A 27,310-nucleotide genomic window follows, 5' to 3' on the forward strand; every position below is an offset into this window, starting at 1 on the left:
ATTCAACATTAAAATTGGCTGAGTCGACATTGAATTGGGGTAATGTCGACATCGAGTAGTTGTCAATGAACAAAACTTGACATTGAGGGTTGGTGTTTGGCTGTCGAATATTGAATTCTGAGTGTCGAAGCAGGATAGATAATAGAGATGTTTTGTTCGATAGTGAGAGGGCATGGTTCGATGTGGATGGAAGGTGGGTTCAGTCTCAACTCGGGGATTTTGAATGTCGATCCAGGTTCCAATTTCGACAGGCATGGTTTGGGTTGTTAGGGCCAAGTTCTGTGCTAGGCCAAGCTGGTTCCAAGGGGTCTGGGTCAGGGCTAGCCTTTTCAGGGGTTCTTAGAGGGCTTGGTGGCTCTAGTTTGGGCTCCGAAAAGGGGAATGGATAATCAGTATATGGATTCAAGCAGTGCACACTGACGCTACATCCATAGATACACTGGCTCTAAGCCTTGGAGGGTACTCATCATCGTTATGGGAAACTTTCGGGGAGAAAGATAAAATGAGGTATCTACAGAATGCCCCTCTTTGACTGAGACTGTGCAACAGTTGTAGATCAAAAAGTAATTTTGTGGAACACTTCGTCTTGTTGGATTGAGCAAAAACTCGCAATGCCTTGCTCAGTGACACTGAAGTGTGGGGATTGAGGCGTACCTGCATAGGTGGCTCCATCGGTTGAACTTGCAATGATGCACGGGCGGCCAATAGTATGGGCTGTGTTGGCTAGGGTGACAAGACTGGCCGATAGTGTGGGCACTTCCATCGGGGTTCTAAAAAGTATCTGCCATGGTATGGACATATTGGGGACATTGCCATTAATAGGGCAAGGGTGCATGTGAAGATCGCCAATAGTACGGGTGCTCTGGGGAGTAAATCACCGTTGATGGGGGCATGATGTAGTTGTAAAGGATCACCGATAGTATGGGCACTCCTGGGGATAATTCACCATTGATAGGATGTGATGCAGGGGTAATTTTATAATTGTCGCAAGTGGCTGTACAGCTTTGGCCACGGCGAGGGTAATCTGCAAATTTTTTCAGTGTAGGGGCGTGTGGGTTACGCTGATTGAGATCCCAAGTTGGTAATCGCCGATTTTGCGGGTGTGATTGTGGATTGGGAATCTTGCTTGATTGCTGGTGCGGTCCACGTGTAAGGTGTGTATTGGCGTGCTAGGGGTGCCAAGTCACCATGGGGGTGGATCCGCTTGCTCAAAGTTTAAAATTTTGCAGCAAAGTGTGTAGTTCAATAGTGAAAAATGCTTCTTCGAATGTGAGAGCCCGCGTCAACATTGAGATGCTTTACTCGATAGTAGTTCGGTGTCGATTCTGGGCAAAAATCTCTGTTTATGAATATGAAGAGTCATTCTTCAAATCGATTTCCAACTCTTCCTTATCCAAATTTTTAGGGCTTACAAATTGTTTTTCCACCATTTTAGGCCGTGTGACCTTATTTATGGATCAAATCACACATTCTTGGACTTGGATTGATCATGTTCTCTTCTTCTCTGTTCCCATCCAAGTGGAATTTCAAAGAGGTATTCTCTCGTGAGTTCTTCTTGTTTTCTTGGTTTTCCTCTTTGTTCCTTCTGATTCTTGTCTCCATTATGTCTGGGCAAGATAGGGGCAAGAGGCCCATGGTGCCTGGTGGTACTCCTCCTCTTAAGAGGCCGCGGAGTTCGAGTATCATGATACAGGAAGGAGATGATCCCGCTCGCCGTCCATAGGTCTATCTAGATGAGGATGTACTGAGCAATTGTGAGGAGTCCTCGAGGGCTTCATGGTACGAGGGTCAATTGCTTAGGGATACGCCCTTTCATATTTGCGGCAATGCCTGGAAGCCGCCCAGGGTAAGCATTTGTTTTTCTTGAATTATGGTATTCTTGTTTGATTTGCGGATCTTGATTGATGTGGTGCTTGTCACTTGTATGGTTCTCATACCCAATTGCTTGTTATCTCTATTCCCTGGGGATAAGAATCCATATGTCATGTTGATTATATGTGCTTTTGATCTTTTTTGTGACACTTGTATACGATGAACTGATTCTGGATGTTGAAACCTATTGGGAATGGGTGGCATTCACTTGTTCGAATAGGGTTTCTTGTTTAGGGCCTTTAGGATCCACTGGGGGAAAGGCAACCTTAACTTAGGCTGATTTATGGGATTGCCTGATTAAGAACCTGTGCTTACGCGATCTCTGTCCTGTATTGATTCTGTTTTGAATGGTTGTCGCTTGACTTGCTCGTCAATCCTATGCAATTGTATGACCCCCATCCCCCTGATAATCATGACCTTTTGAGAAGACACATTCTTTCTCTCTACAATCGAGGAGCACAACCAACCGACCCCCCTCTGCACAGTGAAAGTGCCCTGCAGAGAGAAAGAGGGGGAGGAAAATAAACAGATCCTCACAGTGGTGACTCCGCTGGGGATATTGATGGTTAAACTTTTAATACTAGATGCTACCGTTGAACGCAAGAATTTTCTCCCTTCTGCATTATTTGGTTGAGACATGTTTGGCTAACTCCTTTTGTTGTACTAACTGCAAAATGCATAGTGTTCAAAGTGAAATCAAGTGACGAGAGTACTCCCTGTTGTGCCTCTACCCCCGGGGAGGTGGGGCACATCAAACTATGTACTTTGAGATCGGATGATACCCGCTTCTTGCACCACTATCATGCACACACAACACTTCATGGGAACACACAGCCCCGTGGTTAGTAATTGAACCCCATGTGTAGTCATGGGTAATTAATGGTCAAAGCCACAACGCTTGATATTTATTGTATAGGTCTAGAATTACCAATTAGGATATTCACTAGTGTGCTGTGGGGTACTCCGCTACTCAAAAAGGGCACTAGCTTAATTACTCTAAGATCACATGATCTATTCCCTAGGTATATCAAAAGAATCATGTACCCGCAATTTGCTATTACGAGTGATAGGTATATCGGTCCTGTCAAGGGTGACCTTGTTCTATCCTATCAGCCTACCTATTGCATGCATCATGTAGGAAATTAGACCATATATGACTAGGATTCGCCACAAACTAACCTCGTAGCTTTTCGAGACCAAAAGCGAAATGCTCAGCAATATACCTTCTCATTAATACAAAATACCAATCAATGGAAGAATTCTATTTGTCCCTTGAATGTCCCTCGATATCTGTCGCATATCCATTTGGATTAGTGTATAAAAAAATTGTATCCTTGATTGTCCCTTGGAGAAAACACATTGTCTAAATAATGTGATAATGGTAGAATTTTGATGAGAGGTACTCTGTATTAGGAAAAGGTAGATCGTCGAGAGGTCCTCGATTAGATCTCCTTGTGATGATTCAAATTTGATCTTCGAGAACTATTAAACGATGAAGGATCTATGGCAAGCTTGCATCATATTACAAGATCGCAAGGGTTATTCCCGAGCAGTCTTGAACGTAGATGCAAACCTTACCATCGACTACTCGAGTAAAATAGAATCGAGAGAGTAAAAGCGAGTCATCACTTTGTTTGTATGTATATATGTGTGTATATATTTTCTTGTAAACAAAAAAAATATAAATATTAAAACAAGACAAACAATGAATCCCCACTTGAGTCCTAAATTTGTCCCCTTTTACCTTTGTAAGGCACAATTCTGCAACAAAGAAATCGTCACCCGTGTGGAACCATCACAGCGGTCTATTGAACCAGGCCAATCTCCACCAGACTCCACCTTCTGAGCTTATTGAATATTCTGGTTCACCTCCCTTGACTTCTAGTCCTCCGACACAAAGTCCAACAAGGTCACCCCCTATTACTAGCACCATGGATCTGCCAAAGGCTAATTCTTCAGAGGAAGCACTGAGTCAAGGAATGGTTAACATGCAGATGGAAATGACAGAGATGAAGCAGCTAGTTACATAGTTGATCCAGTCGATACAGGGTCAATCTTGAGCAGACAATGCACTAACCCCCGAAGAGCTAAGGGTAACTCCAACGATGTCTAGGGCATAACCCAGGATCATGGTAGAAGAAGAGGATATAGCCATCAATACTCCCCAAGACCCACAAAAAAAAAGAAGGGAGAAACAGATGAGGGAGATTGTTGAGAAGCTCGAAATGGCAATGAAAGGAAAGGTTGTTGAGAAACTAGGAGAAAACATGGTTCGCTTTGCTGGAGAAAGAATAACTGAAGATTTCAAATAGAAGCTTGACAAGTTCGACAGAATAGGAGATCCTCGAGCTTGCTTGAAAATTTTCATTACAGTGGCCAAGTCATGGAATCTCACAGAAAATCAAATGGGTCAAGCATTCCTTTACTCGTTGGCAGGATCAGCTTTGAGGTGGCTAACCCAATTGGATCAAACTCAAACTCAAACTTGGTTGGCAATTGTAAAGGCATTCACCAAATAGTACTCCTACAACACTAAAGTGGACATCGCCCACCGCGAGTTGGAAACCCTGAGGCAAGGAGCCAACAAGGGATTTTCTAACTTCATGAGATTTTGCGAAAAGGCATCCAAGATGTGGAACCGCCGAATGAATCTGAATAGGTTGACATATTAGAAAACCTGCATGGAGAATATCATGATCGCCTCTACTATCAGCATATCAAAAACTTTGAAGCACTCATAGCCATTGGGAAGCGTATTGAGGATAAATTATTCAAAGGGAAGCAGGCCCAGACTTCAACCAAGGAAGCTTTTGGATCTTATTCTGGCAAGAATAAGAGAGGAGGAAGAGGGAAAGGCCCTGAATTGAATGCAGTTACTACCATTCAGTACACTGAGAAGAAAATTTCACCAACAGTTACTCCTCCTTTGGTAATCTAAGCTAAGCAGTCAGCCCCTTCCAGACAATTCACCTTTGGCAGTATGACACCCACTCGCCTCTTCTTCAAACTCAAGAAGGAAGGGATGTTGGACGTTGTACCACCATGGCCTGTGAATACGGCCAATCCACCTCCAGGATATAAGCCAGAATGGCACTGTTATTATCATAATCAGAAGGGTCATCAGACAGATAGATGCATACATCTCAAGCATGCAATCCAAGATCTAATCGATGTAGGGAAAATTGAATTGAAGACGGGTCAATAGCCCAATGTGACCATTAACCCTCTGCCAAATCATGGGGTGAATATGTTACAAGAAGAAGATCCCTTCAGAGATTCGATGGTTTTGATTTAGCCTGTGATGCAAGAGCGGAAGTTTATGGACACTCGAATCTATAGGGCTATCCTAGCAGCCCACACTGAGAAGACTAAGAAGGAAAGAAAAGAGAAGGAGGTACTAAGGCATAAGCTGAATGAAGGATTCTCCGACTTCGTCAAAAGGTTCCGTAAAGAAGCTGAAAGGATATAGCCCCATCTAATGGAGGAAGAGCAAGTAAGGATAATCATAGAGAATCTACATAGAGTGTATCATGAGTATCTATACCTCCAGCGGCGTAAGATACTAGAAATATTTGCCACCCTGAATGGTGTTGACCTAGTGTGGACCTAATGGTATTGTTGTCATTGTTGGCTACTTGATGGAGAGCAAAGAGCTTAGAAATATGCTCAGCTGAATTGCAAGTTGGAGGCAAGAGGACATAAAACATGTGAGCCATCTAAAGAATAATGAGCCTGGCATGTGTGCTTCCAATGAGTTGACAAAAAGCATGACCAGTGCATGATTAGCTAGGAAAAGAAATAAATAAATAAAACATTGATAGAGAGCATGGCCAACGTATGTCTAGCTAAGAAAAGAAAAAGAAAAATAAGATGGACAGAAAGCATGTGTGCCTATCCCCTCCTTGCAAGATAGTTGATGTATATGGGCATTGCTCAATTCAGTCCCTTATCCTTGTCAATGATACTCTATGTTAAGTGATGCCTAGGTTGCATGACCCTTAGCTTGTTCTAGTTGCATACTTTAGGGTAGTTATGTACTCCATAGGCAATTCATGCATATTCATTCATATTCTCTCATGTTGGACAAGACTCCATAGCATTGCATGCATAGCATTGAGGTGTGTGAGTCTGGCACCCTGTCACAACTGTTGGACAGTCCAAATAGCCTCTGCAGATGTACTTTGATATAAAAACATCTCTCATGTCAGTGGTTATGAAGTTCTATGTTTGGTTTGGAATATGCCTGGTAGGGTTGTACAGGCTATGGTCTTGGGTTGATAGGTGATTTTTAGAACTAGCAGTGGTTTTGCTATTCTAACAGTCTAACAATGTTTCCTTTAGTGTTTGTGGTGTGCTCAAGGCGTTGTGCAGGAAAAAGGTCCATAGATAGCTCCAACATAGCTCACTGCACCTTGTGAAGACCAAAATTTAGCAAACCAGTCTTCAGTGGGTGTTTGACTTGAGTTCTACTTGAAGACACTTGGGCATGAATTCTGAAGGATTGAAGGTTTAAAGTGATGAGGACAGAAAGGATCTATATTTCTGATTTTTTTGAGATTTTTTGAGTAATTTTTTAAGATTTTTTGAAGATTTTTTTGAAGAGAGAGAAAGAGGAGAGAGAAAGTGGACCCTACCTGGGTGCCATGTGGCAAGTTGGCTATGCCACCCTGACAGGCCATAGCTAGCAGGGACATTACTTGTTGCCACCTGGGCAGCTTGCTGTGCAGCAGCATAGGCTACATGGGCGACACCATCGCGCCAAGGCACCAAGGCACCATAGCACCAAGGCACCAAGGCAGCACAGCAGCATAGCACCATGGGCTTGGCTACATGGGCGGCATCATGGCACCAAGGCTCCATGGCACCAAGGCATTAAGGCACCACAGCAACAGCACCACTTGCGCACAACACCAGCACCACGTGCACGCAAGGCTCAGGCAGCAGCACTAACTCAAAAATTCTTTTGGGCATTTCGTCGAATAGGTGTGGAAGGGTCCATGCCTTGGAAAATTTTTAAGGTGCTAAAAACTTTGCTCTTTGGAATATGCATATCTGTGAATTTTAGTGATTTTTTTGAAGCACTGAAATGGAATTCCAACCGTACGGATGTGAAACCCACGTGGCAAGAAGTAGGAGATAAAAATTTCATCTTTTATTGACACATTTACAGGTCATGGATGAGTCATCATTTTTCAAAAAACGCTATAAGGTTAATGGCTGAGATTAAGTCTTATTTCAGATCTCAAATCTCTTAATCTGATTGGCTACGCTGGAAGATTCCAAATCCGCGTCTCTGAATTAAGTACATGCTTAATTGGTACATTTAAGTAGTTCTATTTGTCTTGTCACGAGCTCCTTGTAATTGGTAGATCAAGAATCTTGATCTAATGGTTTGATCTTCTCCCATGTTTTGGAAACTGATCCAACGATCGACATCTCATGTGACTCCATGAAAATCTCCGTGCAACTTCTTCGAGTATGCTGGTTATCTCAGCCGTAGATCTTTCCTGATCCAATGGCCTAGATTAGCCCAAACTTTGACATAGTTTTTTAAGGTACTTGGGGCTCAATTTTCGAGAAGCGAGTAAAGACCCTACCCAAGGTTTTTCGACGTTCTGAACACGTTGATGCTCTCAGATTTTTGTTTTGAAGGTTCCATGATGCGATTTTGATATATCAGTGGAGAAGAAGACTTTTACTATTATTTAATACATGGGGAAGCATGTTTGAGCATGTGTGAAGGTTCCAGAGGCTGTTGTGGGCTTTCAGGAGAACAACTATAAGGTTGGATATCTCTCTAAAGGTATTTAACTTTGTCAAAACCCTAATTTGCTATAATAGGCCATTTGAGCATGTTTTAAGTGTGGGGTTTTGGGTGATTAATTTTTTAATCATATTTGTAAGGAGGCTTGAGTTATATAGTTCCTGAACCTATGTAATATGGTTCTATAGCTTGTGTAATAGGGTTGGTAGTTGGGAGTGATTCCTTGTTCCCATATAACTGGAACAGAACTGGACCTGAGTAATACAGTCTTAATCAGTGTAATTTGAATCATTGATTAGTGGAGAGTGCAGAGCAAAGCATGAAACCTGTGATAGGTATTTGCTCCTTGGATGTAGGCCATTATGCCAAACCAAGTAAATCCTGGTGTTATGGTTTGCATATTGTTTCTTTGAAGTGCTTTTGTTTGGCAGAGTGGGTGTGGTTCACTGGTAGACCTAGCCACTATCTTTTGGTGATAGGTGGGTGACCATATGATTGTATATTTGCAAACTGGTAAACAATTGGGAATAACCCAGCCAGTTACAGTGTTGGTCTGGTCAGGTTAATTAAATAAGAAAATTTTAGTATTCATAGATTCACCCCCCTCTCTGTTTTGAGTGTCTTTCATCAAATGGGTCGCTTGAAGAAGATGAATTTGACTCCTCAAGATCATCCATGGGATTTGTGAATGCTTTGAAGAAGGGATAACAGGTTTGGACCCAACCACTCTAATCTGGCCCATAAAACCACTATTGAGGCAATTGAGAATGGTATAGAGAGACAAAGTGCGCCTCATGTGGCAGATGGATCTCCCAGCAGAAGTAAGAACCAATATTAGCAACTTCCTGAAGGAAATATACAAAGAAGAGATGATCAAAAGTCAGCCAACACCGTTCCGTGGTCGAAGCTGATATGCTCGAAAAAGGAGAGCGAGAAGAATGATGGTATGTGCTTTTTGTGCGAGTACAAACTGCAACGGAAAGTTCAGAGAAGGTGGACAACGTTGCGACTAAGGGAAAGGTCTAGCCTCTGACCATCGGATGATGAAACTTGAATATCAAGAGTATGGACTTGACAGTCTCGGACCTAATGCGCGATTGAGAAGGTTCAGATTCACAATATAGTGGTGTTCGGAACTTTCTATTATACTGTGCTTTGAAAGATGTCATACCTATAGTAGTCTGGTAGCTGTTGTTATAAACAAACACTACGAGTGAGATGTGCTCATCCCGACTACCCTTTATGTCAATGACACAAACCTTGAGCATGTCCTCTGGCGTCTGAATAGTCCTCTCTAACTTACCATTAGTCTATGGATGGAAAACCGTGCTAAAATTCAGCAGTGTGCCCATGGCCTTCAGGAAACCGCCCCAAAACTTCAATGCGAACCTGGGATCACGATTAAAGATGATATCCACTGGATCTCCATGTAAGTGAGTCACATTATTCGTGTATAGTTTAGTCAACTTGTTCATTGGATAGATCTCCTTTATTGGGATAAACATGCTAACTTGCTAAGCCGGTCAACAATGACCCAAACAACATCAACACCTTTAGCTGTAAGGGGCAATTTAGCGATAAAATCCATAATGATGCATTTTCACTCCCGTTCGGGAATAGGGAGTGACTGTAATAGTCCATGTGGATGCTGCCTCTCCACCTTAGCTCGCTGACAGGTAAGGCTCTTTGACCCAAATGTCATCCCATCGGCCTTCATTCTGGTCCACCAATAGTGTAATTTCAAATCCTTGTACATTTTGGTATTGTCAGGATGTATAGAATATGGTGAACAATGAGCTTCACTCAAGCACACAAAATTTACCCTTGAATTGAAGGATACCATCCTCTACTCTATTGATCATCACTAAGTACACACAATTTACCCTTGAATTGAAGGATACCATCCTCTGTCAACTTAAAGTCTGGATCCTGTCGTTTCTCCTCCCGAATGCCATCTATCAATTTCTGTAACTCCACATCGGTAGGTTCGACTTCCTTAATCTTCTCCACCAATGAGGGTTGTACTGTCAGGGCGGCAAATAGCATAAGTAGCATCATCAATTAACACTTCCAACTCCATTCTTCTGGCTTTCTTCTACAAGCCGCTCATTGACTATTAAAGCAACCAAGGAAGGGTTTGTGATTTCCTACTAAGTGCATCTGCCATCACATTGGCTTTGCCTAGATGATATTGGATAGTAACGTTGTTATCTTTCATAAGTTCCAACCATTTACGTTGCGTCACATTCAACTCCTTCTGGGGGAGAAGAAGTACTTCAAGCTCTTATTATCAATGAAGATTTCACTTCCCCTACCATATAAGTGGTTGCACCAAAATTATTTATTTATTTATTTTTCAAAGCAAATACTACCGTTGCTAACCCAAAGTCATGGGTGGGAGAATCCTTCTCGTAGTCCTTTGATTGCCTAGAAGCGTAGGCGACTACTTGCTACCTTGCATCAATACACAGATTCAGTTATTCTGAAGTTCAATTTATATGAGAACTAGATGAAAATCAAACTCTAAGCATATACCTCTAGAATTTTGTAAGACCCAACTATTTCCATATACTTCGTCTAGTATCTACACTCCTAAAATTTTGGGTTGATTGGCACAAGGTTGTACTACTTTTGCTTACCTGGTTTTTCCTCTAAGGACTTTCACTTCTAGTTCTCCAATACCTAACTCAACTATAGAATAAATTGGAATATTGATGGAAACCCTATTATTCACTCCCAATAACGGAGGAGATATTCGGGGACCCATTACTCTACTCATACCTATTATTGAGCAAAGTTTTGTCAAATCCTTTAGTTTCAATTCCTTTTAGTTCTCAGTCGTACTTGGCTACACTAACACCCAATATAATACTGTTCATCAACTTAAATCTCTTGGTCTATTATTCTCTCCCAACTACATGGTATAATCCATACCTCCTTGCATCCGTCCTAATTTATCCTTTCTCAACATCCATCGGTTCACGGGTGTATAGTCATACTGAGATTCAACTACGTGCCTATATTCTTTCACTGTCCCTTCGGAATCTAGATACGAATCTCAGATTTCCTACAGGATAAGGTTGTTGGACTAGGCCCACACACCAAACCAATCTCAGCATTCTCGGTAGGGTTACCAACAAGTCCGTCGAATAGTCTCTCACCGATAGTTAGCTTATATAACTTGAGCTTTTTACTAATGACGGTGGGTGACTAAATTAAGTCGTAAACTCTAAAATTGACAATGCATGCACAGGTGATAAGTATAGACATAAGGTACCTGATGAAATGAAACTTACTTTATTTTCACGCTAGCAATATCAAGAAAGTGATACACGCTAAGCATTAATGAGTTAGGTAAGGTACCTGCCACTACGCCCGGTGATGTCCCTGCCTTATCTGCAGACATGTTGAATACACCCTCTGGGGCTGTATGGAACCGATGGCCTATAGGTTTGGCACGTATGGGCTTACGGTACAAGCAGGTCTTGGACATATGCCCCCGTTTATTGCAGTTGTAGCAACGAATGCCCAGGTGATGAGTTTGAGCTGTAATTGTGGATTGTGGCGGTCGAGTAGGTGGAGTTGCATTCCGTTTCCTAGACTGCATTAGGGTTGGATTAGGATAAGCCCCTTTGAAAGTCTTATTGGATTCCTCAGATTCCTGTGAACACATAGGTCTCTCCCTAGACTCTTGTACTCGAGCTGGCACTATTGGCTGACCCTGAGGTTTGCAGGTAGTGTAGCAGGTATGGAGGGAAAACTCTGGTATGCCTTGCATCTGTTGTGCAACTTGAATTTGTGCATTCAAGTTAGCCATGAACTCTTCTTGTCTCTCTCATGGTGGCACACATATTCTCCATATACTTTTCTTGCTCCTGCCGAAAACTTCTCATCATATCACCCACTATGGTGGTGACATCATGAGCGGTGAGGGGAGGTTGAACAGCAGACATGGCAGAGTTAAAAGTCTTGTTTACCTTCCTGGGTGGGGATGACAGTTCTCCATTAACTTGGTTTCGAGTGTGAACCATTCTTGATTCGTGGGGAGGAACCATTTAGACTTAAACACATGCACTTGAATCATAAGTAACATGCACCCCTTTTGTGTATCATACACGACAAGTATGTAAAACATGTATAACCATTCATATAAATTTTAAATTTCACAAAGGTAGTCTCTAAACAAATAAAATTCAGCAACTTTGGTTCGGAGGTGAATCGATAACATTTGGTTGGAAAATAATTTTAAAAGGTACAAATCCAACCAATATCAAGCATCCATATGTGTGGTTGACATAATTAAAGGTATATGGAAGGGTAAAATGTCCAATTAGGTTGCATATAAATATGCGGGTCATTTTCTCATATTTCTAATTTGTGTTTAAGCTTGGAGAGGCTTAGGGCATTAGTACATTCTTTCACACATAACAATGTATTTCATTGCGTACAATTACCCGATACAATAGGGAATGGGTCTCACAAAGGTGCTCCAAGGTGTTGAAATAGGACCACCTGCAGGAACATGCCTAGGAATTTCCTGCCGGTCACAGGCAGTAAGCCATCGACAGGTAGGCTTCAAGAGCTCTCTGTCGGTCCCCTGTTTTGATTCCTATCGGTACTGCTGTACTCACAAATCCAGGTATGGTTTGGGACTTTGGGGTTTGGCTCAAAGATGGCCTACCCCAAGGCCTCATATGCCTTCCTACCCTTGAGGATCACCTCAATTTAGGGTTTAATACATTCCCACCCTTGGGTTCATCAACCCAATGGCTTTCAATGGTTTCTTCTCACAAGTATGAGAAGTTGAGTACATGGGGATGCACACAAAGATAGATGGACTCAATAAAATCCGCATATACTACTCTGTGCAAGACCATACATGATACATTAATAAATCCTAAGTTAATCCCCCAAATTATTGGTTTTAAACCTAGGATTCTCTCACATGAATTGGGATCTCAAATAGGAATGGAATGGAGGTTATCATAGTTCATTTAACTTCCATTTAATGAGGATAATATTTTCCATTAATAGGTCCCTCTCTTAGGTAAGTGAAATACTATTAATGGTAGATCATTCCAAACCTATAACTAAGATGAAATAAATGGAGAAAGAGGGATGGGGTTCAATTTTAGATTGGATACCCCCATTAGCAAGGCATTAAAGTCGCCTATCAATGGTTTTCCCATTTGGTAGATGAGGCATTCAAGACATGTGCATCTGATCCGAACCCTAGGTCTAAGAATAGGAAAGTGAGGGAGAGTGCTTCCCAAGTGTTAAGAAGGTGATTCCTTGTTTCCTCAAGGCCTCCAAAGCTCCAGAAACATAGTTCCACCACTCAAATTCGCATCTAGGTATGCTTCTCTACCAAAATCTTAAAGTTTTGCTTGATGTTCTCGAATGTGTTCATTAGGTTTTAGTTTACTTTCATTTATTTCCATACATATTGCAATAATCTTGCATAAAGCCTTGTTTTATCTATTACATACATGCTTTAGCAATTATAAACTTGAGTCACATCAAACATGCAAGAATTTCAATTCCTTGATTGTTCTTTCTAGTTTTCTCTAAACCTAGGATTTCAAACTTGGGATTTTGTATTTTGTATTGAGTATGCTTGATTAATAGTTGTTTGTTTCCATGATTTTTCATAGACTTGCCCTATAAATCAACGTACATTGTATTATTATGATTCTTGTACAAAATCTCTTTCCTTTTGATCTCAAGTACACTACCCCTAGGTTGTAGAGATGAGGTGTTTGTGAAAATGCTCAGGTGAACTTTTCTTTTGTATAAATTAGTTATTTGCTAATCTATCTCAATGTGTAATCTTCTTCTCGTTCCCACACTTGCCTATGGTATGATTCACTATTCAAAATGTTATTCATAATGTGCCTAACCACAAATTTTTTCCCCCCCTTTTCTTTGTAGATCCAGGGCCCCAGTTCTTGATTGGTATTGGTGCATCTTGAAGTCATTGGGCTTATGCAACAACAATCCTATAATATATAAATTTTTCTAACATATACAATAGCTCTTTATGGTTAGGCTAATCCCAATTATCATTATATTTTACATCATTGTTCATGACTCTACTCTCATAAACCTTGGTATATCTCTCTTCTTCTTCTTCTTTTTTTTTTTATTTTTTTTTAACTCATATAACATCTCATGCTTCCATTTCTTATCACTCACTTCCCTTAACACAATCATTTTAAATCTCTCCCACACACACCTATACCGAGTTCTGAATATTTCTTATAACCTCTTCTATTTTTATCATAGATTTTAGAACTTGGGTTTTCCATGCCACGTGATGGGTATGCTTAATTAATGGCTAAAAACTGTATGATTATTTTATATCTTTAGATTATGAGGAAAAATATACGTTGATTTGTGTTAGTTCTTATACATGGCTATTCTACTTTGATTTCTAGCTTATTGACCCTAGTTATGTAGTCTAGGTATTTGTGAAAATGCACAATGAGCCCTTCTTACTATAATTTATCTAATTGTGGTTCTATTTCATAGTGAATACCCCTTCTTTCATTGAGGTGTAAATTACTATCAATTTGATCATCCAAATTAAGGTCCTACTGGAAAAGAGACTACAGTTTCCTTGCATTGCTTGTGTGTACTCATAATTTACATATGATCAGTTATTACCTTAAAATGCCTAAACCTATTTGACTTGTAGTTTTAGGTTCTATGCGAGCTATATTGGATTTCGATAGCCTTAAACAGAATTTCCTATTATTACCATTTGTCTAATCCTCTTGCACTAATACTAACTTGTCATTCGTGCTTCTCTTTTATAATGTGCAGGTCATTACTATGCCACCAAGTGCAGCAAGGAACAGGGCCCAAGGCCGAGGTAGAGGTTGGGGTAGAGGCAAGCAACCCCAGGTGTTTGATGAAGTATTGTTCAGTTCTTGGGAACACGCCACTCGATGGCCCGATTTCTAGTTCGAGGTGATGTTATATGAAACGGAGGTTGTCGAGGATCATTTTACCTTTTACAATGTTACCCAAAGATTTGGAGAACAGGGGTGGTATTCTATGCTTCAACAAATGCATGGTCAATACCTTGGGTTGGTGAGATACTTTTTTTTTTTTTTTTTGCAATCTAACTTCGGAGGAGCTTGATGATGGAAGCATTCGCCTAGCTAGTAGTGTCTATGAGGCATGCTGGTTCTCTTGACGCAATTCCACCACCAGTTCAGTAGTAGTGATAGCATAGGAGTTACTTTCTTTTTGTTTATTGCCTATATGGCTTTTGTATGGGAAACCAACAAACCTCCCATCAATTTTTTTTTATGTAACTCCTAGGGTTTAGTACGTAGTTTCTCATCTTTTTTTCATTTCTAAATGGGTTTATGTTCTATGGGAGTCTCCTACCTTTATTTGTATTATCAAAGCATTGTTCTATCAGTAAAATTTCTATATTCTCCCTTGTTCTACTAATTCTTGTTTGTGGATAAGGCTTTTAATATTTAACCCTAGTCCAGAGTAAATCGGGTCGTGTGAACACTGAGTTAGTCCTTAAGGTAGAGCATCGAGCTCTGATACCAAGCGGTTACACCCCCATCCCTGAACCACGAAAAATGTAATCAGAGCGTATAACTACACTCCCCAATCACCAGAATCATTGATGCAGAATCCAAGACTAACTCATTCACAACGACAAATAATAGGTAAAAGAAAAAAAAAATATCAATAACATCAGAGTTAGCAGAAGCTATGTGATAGCATATAAAATATTGTCTATTCAAGTTTAACCCTACAAGTGCATTTCATTCTGATCAGAACCTATGTATTACCTATTGTATAATAATACAATAAACATGAAAGGAATCTAAGGGAATACACTGTTGAATCAAAAGATAGCTATCAAAGTGTAACAAAAGATGGCCACCGGCCATGAATCACTGTTCCCTCGAGAAACACCACGCAGTAACGCTCCGGTCCATGATCCTTATACTCCAGAGTCCACCACTCTTCATGACCTTCTTTAGGAGTCTTGAACTCTGCGCCGTCTTGTTCGAATGTACCTACAATCATGTAAAATATGTTTTCTCGAGGAGTGAGCTCCACTGAGCCCAATGAGTCATTAAACCACACAAGCAACCACAATAATAATAATGAATGAGTTCAATCGCAAACCAGACATGATAAGCAAATCCCATAGCGTCCCATACCACCAGGATAATCCGCCGATCATATATGGTTTACAATCATGCCATATGAATGCATGATGAAGTTAAATTTTATTATTATCCACCTAATAAACAATGCCTAAGTTAGGTAAATTACTACTGTAACACCCTAGGTAGCATCCCCAATGTCGGTACCATAAGTGGATGGTATACCGGTGATGATAAACCCGAGTTACGGTTGGAAGCCTGCAGTACCGGTCTCCACCAAGAGATATACGCAAACCCCCATAATAACCCTAGCTCCTTCCCGGTTCCGCGAACTCACCAAAGTTCTCCTGAGTTTTGAGAATGATAATTCCATCACACAGGATATTACCATCGATTAACCAATACCTTACCCCCTGTTGGCAAGGCGTGTAGTACGGGGTACATTATCCTAGCCTATTGCATCTATTGTATGAAAAGGGTACGCACATGCATAAGCCAGAGGTTGAGTCCATAGTACCGAAGATGGTCGGCCGGCTATCCTCTTGCCCTCTAGCCTATACATACACATACAAGTACGGGATGTGATTACCGAAAGCGGTCGGTCGGTCACCACCCCATTTTCACCTAATGCAGTAGACAACTCTAATATAATTACAAGTATGGCAATCTCAAACCCAGCACCGACCGACACTTGGATCCCGCTTTCAAAGCCCTAGATCTACATGCCATGAGTGAATCCACATTATGGAAACCCCAGGTCCAGCGCCAACCGATACTCGAGCCCCATAACAAAATCCAATACCATTCGCACCATAGTGCAATAGAATAAATAATATCTTAAGACAAGAATGTAAAGTCCTATCAACATCTAAACATGTATATCGTCCTACATCTTAACAATAATTATATAATATAGCACACATGCATGAATGGCATTCGTAAGACACAACACACAAACATTCCATAAATTAAGACGTTTGCTTAACTTACTCACATGATTCTCGATCAGTCGTTAATACCGAGTTCTTCAAATCGGCGATCAATGCCAAGCTCACCATCACACGTACTAATACACTCCCAAGCTGGGTGAGTCAACCTAAAGAGGGTGTACAATGTGGGGTGAGGTTAGTATCTTAGGGCTAGAAGAGTTGGGCCCCACAAGTTATCACACAAGGCTGAAAATAGGGGAATGGCACATACAGTAAGGCTAGGACCAACAGATGTCATCTGCCTGTCCATGTACCTATCCCTCTCGGGACCTTCCACTGGTAGATTTAGTTTCTCAGGGGCCGGCACTTGCATGTGCTTATCCATGTGCCTGTCCCTCTCGGGACTTTCCACCGCATGAATCAGGTTCTCAGGGACCGGCACTTGTATGTGCCTATCCATGTGCCTGTCCTCTGGCAGTAGCCACGACACTTATAACATCTCAGGGACTAGCACCTGCATGTGCCTGTCCATGTGCCTGTCCATGTGCCTATCCATGTGCCTGTCCCTGTCGGTCTTGCTTTTCATACTATTCTGAGAATGGTTTTGGTTGTCTATTGATTTGGGTCAAAATGGGGTATACCTAAGGTCCTTTAGGGCTTATTGGCCATGAGTATTACTCCATCAAAGGTGCTAATGTACATCAACAACTTGGGTCCATGAATCCAATGATTGAATGAATTCCTTTACTAAGGCAACATATGAGTGAGATGCTCATGGGAGATGAGCATTGGGGTTCATAAGACTTCAAACCAACATTATTGGACATTGCTAAAGTCACAACCCTATGGTTTGCTATAAGGGTTGGTGAACCACAAGATACAAGGTTAACCATTAATGACCTTCCAATTGAGTAGATGGAGCTCTCAAGGTGTGCTCAACCGATTCAATCCATAGGTAATAGGATTAGGAAAAGAGAGATGGAGAGAGAGAGAGAGAAAGAGACTAACCAAGGATTGATGGTGGTAGCTTGAGCTCCACCACATCCTTCTGCATCCTTCTTCCTCTTCTTCTTCCTTCTTCTTTCTTCTTCTTCTTTCTTCTTCTCCTCTCCTGTCCACGATTTAGGGTTGTAATGTGAAGTGAATAGTAGTTTTAGGTCTTTAATAACCCATCTAGGCATTAGGTCTTGTTTGGTTAGTCTTAGGTCCTTAGGTCCATTTTCTTAGGGGTTTGTTTGGTTAGGTGTAAGCCTAAGGTCTAGTTTAAGTCATTGGGCCATTGGATCCACTTGGGCCCATGGCCCATGGCCTAAGTTCTAGTAACAATTAGAAAGAGGCTAAGGTCCTAAGCCCAAGCCCATTCTAGTTCTTATGCTTATTAATGGTCATGCATAGGCATGAATTACTCGGATAGTGACTTACTCCCAGTCATCGCTAAGTAGATAAGGGCGATTCAGGTACAGGCCCCGTGGATCCTCGAAATGAGGGAATTCTAGGAAGGTACCCTCGTAGACAAACTTCCTCTATCTCTGTTGAGGTACCTATCCTCGACGACTTTCCCCAAACCACGATCGATAATATTGTAGGATGGCTTGAGTATAATGACTCACAGTTCACGAGCGTACTCCGCTTCCAGTTCTACACAAAAGGTTCAAACTAGACCGGTGGTCAGACCGAATTTTAAACCAGGTTTTGGGTACGGATTTAACAACAAGTCCCAGACCATTTCGGTAATTTTTCAATCTTGAAGAGAGAGAAGAGCTGCTACCCACTTGAGGGGGGCCCACACTGCCACAAGGTTCTACGATTTTTGAAGGCCCACAATTGTCCACAATTTTTAGAGGGTACACATAACCCTCCATAATTTTTCTAGAGGACTTGATGGGTATTTGATTAATTGATTGAGTGGAATCCTAGTCATCACCCTTGTTCTCTCTCTCCTCCAACTTTCCAAGGGCACTTTTGGAATTATACTATGGACAGATTTCTTTTGAAAAATATTCTCTTATCTTCAGAAGGATGAAAAGTCAAAGATGCCTTGATCTCATTACTTGGAGAAGACATCTACAAAGAAAAGGAAGCACAAGTTTAGAATTAGAAAGTTACTTTTTGAAAAATAGAAGGTTTATGTAGCTAGGATTTTTATCTTTCTTAGTTTCTATATTTTCTTTTTTTTTCTTGGGATTCAAGGAATGTAAAGGAGGAAGGAGAAGAGAATATTCTCTTATTTTGGATTTCTCTCTTCCCTTCTCTCTCCCCTCCACGGTTTTAGAAGGAGGCCTCTCTCCCAAAACCGTGGGCTCTCTCCCTCTCTTCTCCTCTTCTCCCCTTCCCCCTATAAATACCCCATAGGCTTTAGCTTGTAAATTGTTCAATTCATTAGTGAAATTCTTCTTCTCCTTCTAATTTGTGATATTTGGCTTTCTAGTCTTAGTTTTGATTTCATGAATTTAATTCCATGGTTGTAATGATTTTAATTCAAGCTTTACTTTCAATTTATGTCTTTAATTTGATTGTAATAATTTAATTCTAGTTTAATTTTAAAGCTTTCTAGTCTAGGCTTCTAATTCTAGTGAGAAGATTTAGAAGACTTGGAAGAGGAAGCCATGCAAGGATTATTCAAGTGTTCAAGCTTCTTCAACTACATTCATGTAAGGCTTAATTAATTCATGCACTTTCAACTTGGGTAGAAGGGAGTATTAGTTCTTAATTTTATTTTTAGTATCTTCTTCTTCTTAATCTCTTATTTTTATTTTTAGTTTTTTCTTCTTCTTAACCTTCTAATTCCTCCATTAGTTTTATTTTAATCACTCTCGCACCACCTCTAGTCTATCCATTCTAGTAGGACTCTCATTCTCCATTTTTTATTTTTTTTATTTCTCATTCTCTACCTCTCTAATTCAATCATGCTTTTAGGATTTTATTTTTTATTTACTATCTTCATTATGCATTATGTTAGGATTTTAATTTTAATTATTTTTGTTTTAATTTCAGATTTGGTAGCGCCATTTTAAGTGTGAGAAGCAAGCAATTTCAATCCGGTTCAAGCCCCTTTGGTTTTACATCTCTAATCTCTTAGTCTCATTCTCCCTCTCTAATCTCTTTCTTTTATTTTTTTTTTATGGTTGTGGTGTGTAGCTGCGATTTATTCCTTCCAATCCACGTTAGTTTTGATAGGTTAGATGCTTATGTGTTAGGATACCAATTCAATTCCTTAGATGCGTAATTTCGTTAGATGCTTGTGAGTTAAGATGTGTTAATTTAATTATCATTAGTTTAATCCACTCTTTAATTAATTTGGTTCACTTTGCATTGCTTTAAAGTGAGTAAAATAGAGTGGCGAACATCTCCTTGAGTTCGACCCGTAGCTACGATTGATCGGTACGCTTGCGGTTATTATTTTGTGCAAACAAGTTTTTGGTGCCGTTGCTGGGGAGATTATTGTCCACTTTATTTTTTGATTTTTAAGTAATTCGAAGTGCTTTAGTTTCTTTTCCTTCTTCTCTTCTTTTTCTGAAAAAAAAGTGTTTGAAAACCTCATCTTGTTTCTCTTCTATTTTGAAGACTATGCGCCCAATCTAAAGTCCTTCATATGCCCATACCTTACCTCTTTTGGTGTCCCTCATAGGATTAAGTTACCTATGACACTACATCTTGATTTGGTTGGGTGGATTGGCATGTGACTTTAACAACAGGGAAGCGACATAGTGAGTGTTATTGGAAACAAAAATGTATAGTAGTCCTCCACTCTACATCAGAATCCACTTGGAGTCGCCCGTAGGTGGCTCGTGAAGACTATACGGGTTCCCTTGCTATCAACCTATATGACAACCTTACAGCTTTGGAACCACTATTTCGATTCTTGAGGGACAGATGCACTATTTACCTTGGAGTTGTAGTGCAAGCCCATAGTCAGTCTACCACTGCCCAAGGACGTTTTTGACATTATAGAAGATACTTCTAAGCAATGGTGGAGATCTACTGCAAGTACAGGACCGTTTCGGCAATTTTGCATTCTTGAAGAGAGAGAAGGACTGCTACCCACATGGAGGGACCCATATTGCCATTAGATTCCATTAATTTTGAAGGCCCACAAGGTCTCCACGATTTTTATGGGCTGCATTTAATGTCCCACGATTTTTAAAGGACACATTGGGGATTTTGCTATTTGGTTTAGTGGAATCCTAGTCATCACTCTCTCTCTCTCCTCCAACTTTTCAAGGGCATTCCTAGAGTTTCACTTGGGATAGATTTATTTTGAAAGATATTTTCTCATCTATGGAAAGTTGAAAAATCAAAGATGCTTTGATTTTATTACTTGGAGAAGATATCTACAAAGAAAAGGAAGCACAAGTTAGAATTAGAAATTTCCTTTTCTAGAAATAGAAGGTTTATGTAAACAATATTCTTTTCTCTCCTTCTTTCTATTTTTTTTCTTTTTTCTTGGGATTCAAGGCAATGTAAAGGAGGAAGGAGAAGAGAATATTCTCTTTTCTTAGGGAATATTTCTCTTACACTTCCCTCTTCTCTCTTCTCCCCTTTCCCCTTTAAATACCCCCTATCTCTCTTGTAAATTTTGCTCATTCACTTAGTGAAATTTCTTCTCTTCTTCTCTTTCTAATTTGTGATTTTTGGCTTTTCTAAGTTCAAGTTTGCTTTTTTTATTTTCATTTAATGGTTATAATAGGTTTAGTTTATGCTTTAATTTCAATTTAAGTCTTCAATTGGGTTGTAATTTCTTAATTCTAGTTTAGGTTTTAAGACTTCTAGTCTAAGTTCTTAAGTTGATGACAAGACTTGAAGATTTATAAGAGGAGGCCATGGTAAGTTTATGCAAGTATTCAAGCTTTTTAATTACATTCATGCAAGCACATCCAGGTTTTACTATCTAAACTCTTAATCTCATTCTCCATCTCCTCTATCTCTCTCTATCTTCTTCTTCTTCCCCCTCTATTTCTTTTATTTTAATTTTATATGGTTGTGGTTTATGGATGCATTTTTATTCCCTTATTTCTTTTTATGTGGTTAGTATGTGTGGCTGCATTTTTATTCCTTTCAATTCGCTTTAGTTTGATAGGTTAGATGCTCATGTGTTAGGACACCGATTTAATCCCTTAATTTTGTTAGGATGCATTGATTTTCGTTAGTTTCATTAGTTTAATTTAACACTTTAATTTGGTTCACTTTGCATTACTTTTAAGTTAGTTAAATAGAGTGGCGTATATCTCCTCGTGTTTGACTCGTAGCTACGATTGACCAGTACGCTTGCGGTTTTATTTTAACTCAAACATTTATTATTATTTTATATATATATATATTTTTTTTTTCTCCAACTTATGTAATCATTGAATTGCAGTTCATGCAATTAAAACTTATGTAGTGGCTTAGACACAGTATCCTTTAGCTTAATGAAAATAATGCACTTTTGTTTAATTACATCTACTTCCCCTGGTAACCTTTAATTGTTACTTGTTTTAAATGTTAATAATTTATTAACCCTAATCTGCACTCCATGAATGTAAGAAGAGCCTCACGCTCTGATACCAAGCTCTGTCACACTCCAAACCACCCCCTGGGAGGATTAGGTAGTTGACTCGAGTTGCGTAACAGCAATCCGCCAAATCCCACAGATCTAGAAGCAGTTAATACATTCATGGAACCACATTCATTCATTTTACCAACGGCAAGATTAGAGTGCTGTTGATAAACTACAATTTCAATAGCAAAAAGAAAGCATAGCGATATGGGAAATGATGATAATATATACATAGACAAGTTTGTTCTGATACATTTCCCCACAGCCCCTAACTTAAGAAACAAAGCTGACAAGAACAAAACTAAAGCTACTACATACATATATATACAGGGTGAGTAAACTCAACCCCAGAAAAAAAAGAAAAAGAAAGAAAACTACGACAGAACCACAGGCAGTACGGGGAAAAACTCCTAGCAAAAACAAAAAGTCCCCAAGATAAAAAGCATCAGAAGCACTCCTTAATGGTCTTCATCAAGGACCACTGAGAATGCATGCATCATTGACACGACCTCCGTTGGGATCCACACCAATATCATCATAATAATTAGGGCTCGCCTCAACGTAATGAGCCTCCATGCCATAGCGGCATCGATCCGTAAAATCATCTAAGAAAACAATGTATAACAGAGTGTGAGCCCCACTGAGCTCGTGAGCAAATATATTATCATGCATGCAATTGCAACCACAATTCACATGATCCTACATGATATGCAAGTCCAGATTATTTATTAGCCCCCTAACAATACAACTGAGTCAGGTCTGTGCTACTACAATCCCCAATACATGTATCCCTGGTGCAGGCTTGGTTACCTCTTCCCGTGATACACCCATTGAGTTGTCGGAGAGGATTAGTCAGCTCTCGCATTCGTTCACCAAGGTCAGCCCGACCAGCCCTCTGTGATTAACCTGTGGGGTAATCCATTTCTTTTCTCTTTTCTTTTCAAATCTGGCTTATAGCTTAGCATATAGCTCGTAATCACCATTCCGGTGTAAACATATTTCTTTTCTTTTCATTTCTTTTCTTTTCTCAAATACATATATGGTCACCCTCCAAGCATCCAACACCTAAACCCCTGTTGGCAAGGGTGCGTAGCACGGGTGATGAAACTCTAGCCCCATGTCTATATGGCATCATATGAGTCAGGTGGTGTCAACCACATCCCATACTACGGGCTACCACAGGCCTCATTTCCAAGCCGACTATGGCATCTAGTTTAACAATCACAATCATCAAGCATAATTCACAGTGTTGATCAACAGACAATCAATGTGTAGTATTTTGAATAATTGAACAGAATTTAAATAACACAGCATATATGATTTAAATTTAATAGCCAACATAGCATTACAGTTACATGTACACATATGATAATATTTCACTCACCTGAGTTTGGTTCTAGAAACTCGGTTGTAAACTCAGTTCCCACAGCAGTCTGGTTGTTGACCTCGAGCGCGGGATCAAATCCTAGCTATAAATCAGAAGTTGTCATGTTAGGTTTTCAATCTATCTCTAGTAGTTCTAGAGTTAGCCTAAGCTTACTAGGTTGACCCGGTGTTCAGTTGGTACTCACTTGGAAACACTGGGCCTTACACTGGGCCTTAGGCTCATGTCCCGGTGCATCATCCCATGTCAGTGGCATAGGGGTAAAATGGTCATTATCAGTGACTGTACTAGACCCTAGGTCAGATTAGGCCACAGTGCTGTCCACAGCTTGTCTGTGCTGTAGGACCAAGCACAGGCAGGGTTTCCTTCAGCTGCGGGGCCCACTTGGGTTCCCAAGCATTCCTTTATTAAGATAGATGTGGGGAAGGGCATTTATGTCATTTCCCACCTTTCCACATTCTCCCATGGCCATTGGGTGAGGTCCCCAAGGTTAAAATAGCATTTTTGCAGAAAAACCTTTACTGGGCAATGGCTCTGGGAGTTGGGTGCATCGCCCAGAGTTTGCAAATCGACAAAGGGCTGAGATTCCAAGGTTGGGCTCTGTAGGCTGTGCTCAAATCTGATCCCTTTGCATGTTAGGGGGTCAGGTAGCCCCTAGGGTGATCTTTATTTTGATCCAAATGGATCCTCCATCAGGTCCACCATTTGGCTGCCAGAGGTTGCCCAGACAATCAAGTGAATAGTGTCACAGGGTTTTCTTCAAGCATGAACCTCACTTTCAGCCACATGGAAGGCTGGAAACAGATGTATTATGATGTTTCATGGCTGCAACCACTTAGGGTTTGGTCCCATGCAGCCATAGCTTGCATCCAGGGTTCCAAATAGCCAAGCAACAGAGCATCTGGCACTGTAGCTGTGCACAGCCAGAATTCGGCTCCAAGAACAGCAAAATAGACTTGTAAATTTTGATAAAAATCTCAGATCTTCCATGCTCTATGTTTGCATGGCAGATCTGCGGCTGTCCAGGGCAAACCTCAGCTGTTCTACGCTGCCCAGGGAGTAGAAAACCATTCAAAACATAGGGATCTTAAGAGGGCAGCAGGTTTTTCATGAAAGTTTATACCTGCACAGGTGAGAGAACTCGATCCCAAGCTTGGATGGGTGGCAACCTTTAGCTCCCCTTCTTTCTTCTTCTCCTTCCTCTTCTTTCTCTCCTTTCTCTCTTCTTTCTCCCCTCATGAGTTTCAGTATTGCTAAGGGCTCTTAATGAGCCCAAGGCATTTCTATTTATAGGCCAGCCCATGACTAGGGCCTGTTTGGCCAGTTAAGTCCATTTTCAAAATGCATTTTTAACCCTATTCACTGCCATTCTGGGCTCTGTGGTGGGGTCCACACTGAACTAGGGGTATGAGGTGGTCCTTGAGACTCCCCTCTATTTATGGAGGTTGCCCATGTGCCATTGTCCAAGCTGAAACTCAGTGGGGCTTGCACAGGGGTTTGACCCTTGGTCAGGGCATTGTCCCCACATGTCATTTAAGGGTTTTTGCATACTTTTCCAGAGGTGGATCCCACTGTTATGGGGAGGAGAGAGATTACCTGGGGTCCAAGCCATACATCATGTTATGAGCTGTGCAGCTGCAGGGGTTTGCTATCCACCTTCTGACAGGCATGTAGGATGATCCACACAGGATTTCCTCATCAATCTAAATCACTGGAGTGATACTCCACAGTGTTCTTGGTTACCTAGTCAGGGGTTCCTGTCCTTCAATCAAAATTCCAGTCAGTCAGGAGCAAGGTTTGACACCAACACCTCCAATGCCCCAGCTATCCTCACCATTCTGGGAGGCCCAGGATAGGAGTCGTCCCGAAAAGCAAAGTCCAAAGCATGGTTCGTGGCTGTAGCGGAAGTACCTGAGAAGAAAGCACGAACTGAGCCAACAATTACCTTCTCCGATGAAGACCTTGAGGACCTAAGCTGGCCACACGACAATGCTGTCATGGTTCAGGCAGTTATAGCCAACCGACAGGTGCACAAGATTCTGGTGGACACCGGGGCATCAGTAGACATATTTTTGTATGATGCCTACCTATAGTTCGGGTTTGAGCCAGGCACACTGAAGCCCGAGATCGTGCCCTTATACGGGTTCTCAAGTGTACCCGCCCCGATCGAGGGGTCGGTCAAACTCCTAATGACAGTAGGGACTGCCCCATGCCAAAAATTGGTAAGGTCAACCTTATGGCAGTTCGGGTTGTGACAGCCTACAATGTCATACTGGGGAGGCTGAGCTTGAACGAGTTGGGGGCTGTGGTCTCCACTAAGCATTTGAAGGTCAAATTCACTACCCTAAATGGCATAGGAGAATGCCGAATTGAGCAGAATAAAGCATAAGAATGCCATGCTACCTTCCAGAAGCAGATTAAAGGTAACTACAGAGGGATGACCTTCGTGATAGAAGTCAATGACAACTGCAAGGGGGATCAGCGCTATCAGCGGGGCCAATCGGTTGAATAACTCATCGAAATCCTAATCGATGACCAGGACCCCACGAAGACTGTTAAAATTGGGGCCCTACTAAAAGAAGAAGAAGCAAGAGAGCTCAGGTCTTTCCTTCAAAAGAATGCCGATGTATTCAACTAGACGACAGCTGACATGCCAGGCATCCCGCCCCACATAGCAGAGCACGCCCTGATGAAGGAAGGCAGCGAAAAGTACATGGCATTCCACTCAGGCCAGGAGAATTTTTGCTCTTGGGTCTTGCCCTTTGGCTTGAAGAATGCAAAGGCGACCTATCAGAGAATGGTCAATAGGATGTTCAAAGCCCAGATAGGCAGGAATATGAAAGTGTACGTGGACGATATGCTAGTGAAGAGCATATGGGCCGAGGACCACTTAGCCGACCTCGATGAAGTATTCCAGGTACTCAAAGTGTGCCTTTGGAGTAAGCTCAGGTAGGTTCCTTGGGTACATGGTATCACAAAGGGGGATCGAGGCCAACCCTGCTAAGATACAAGCTATACAGGAGATGAGCCCACCAAGGACGGTTTGTGAAGTACAGAGGCTGAATGGAAGGATAGCGGCCCTAGCCAAATTCATGTCGCGATCTGGAGATATGTGTTTACCCTTCTTCAAAACACTAAAAAATCTAAGAGAGGTGAAAGGCTTTATCTAGACTAAGGACTGCCAGAAGGCATTTGAAGATTTGAGGACATACTTGGCAAACCCACCCCTGTTGGCACGACCTGACCCAAAAGGAGAACTGCTGATATATTTGGCAACATTGCCCGTAGCCCTAAGCGCGACCTTAGTCAATGAAGTGAACGGGTCACAAAAGCCGATCTACTATGTTAGCCATGTCTTGCTGGAAGCAGAGAGCTGCTACCAAAAGATCGAGAAGCTCGCGTTTGCACTGGTCAAAGCAGCGTGAAAGCTAAGGCCCTACTTCCAGGCCTACCCAATCTCAGTAATGACAGACCAACCCTTGAAAAAGGTATTACACAAGCCAGACGTGTCAGGGAGACTTGTGGCCTAGGCAGTAGAGCTGAGCGAGTATCAAATCGAGTACAAGCCTCGGACGGCCATCTAGGGCCAAGTCCTGGCCGATTTCTTGCTCGAGTGTACACAAGGAGAGGCCGAGCCTGACCTAGAGGAACAGGCTGAAGAAGAGGTCAAATTGGAACCGT

This window comes from Telopea speciosissima, chromosome 5 (assembly GCF_018873765.1).
Source record: "Telopea speciosissima isolate NSW1024214 ecotype Mountain lineage chromosome 5, Tspe_v1, whole genome shotgun sequence".
NCBI lineage: Eukaryota > Viridiplantae > Streptophyta > Magnoliopsida > Proteales > Proteaceae > Telopea > Telopea speciosissima.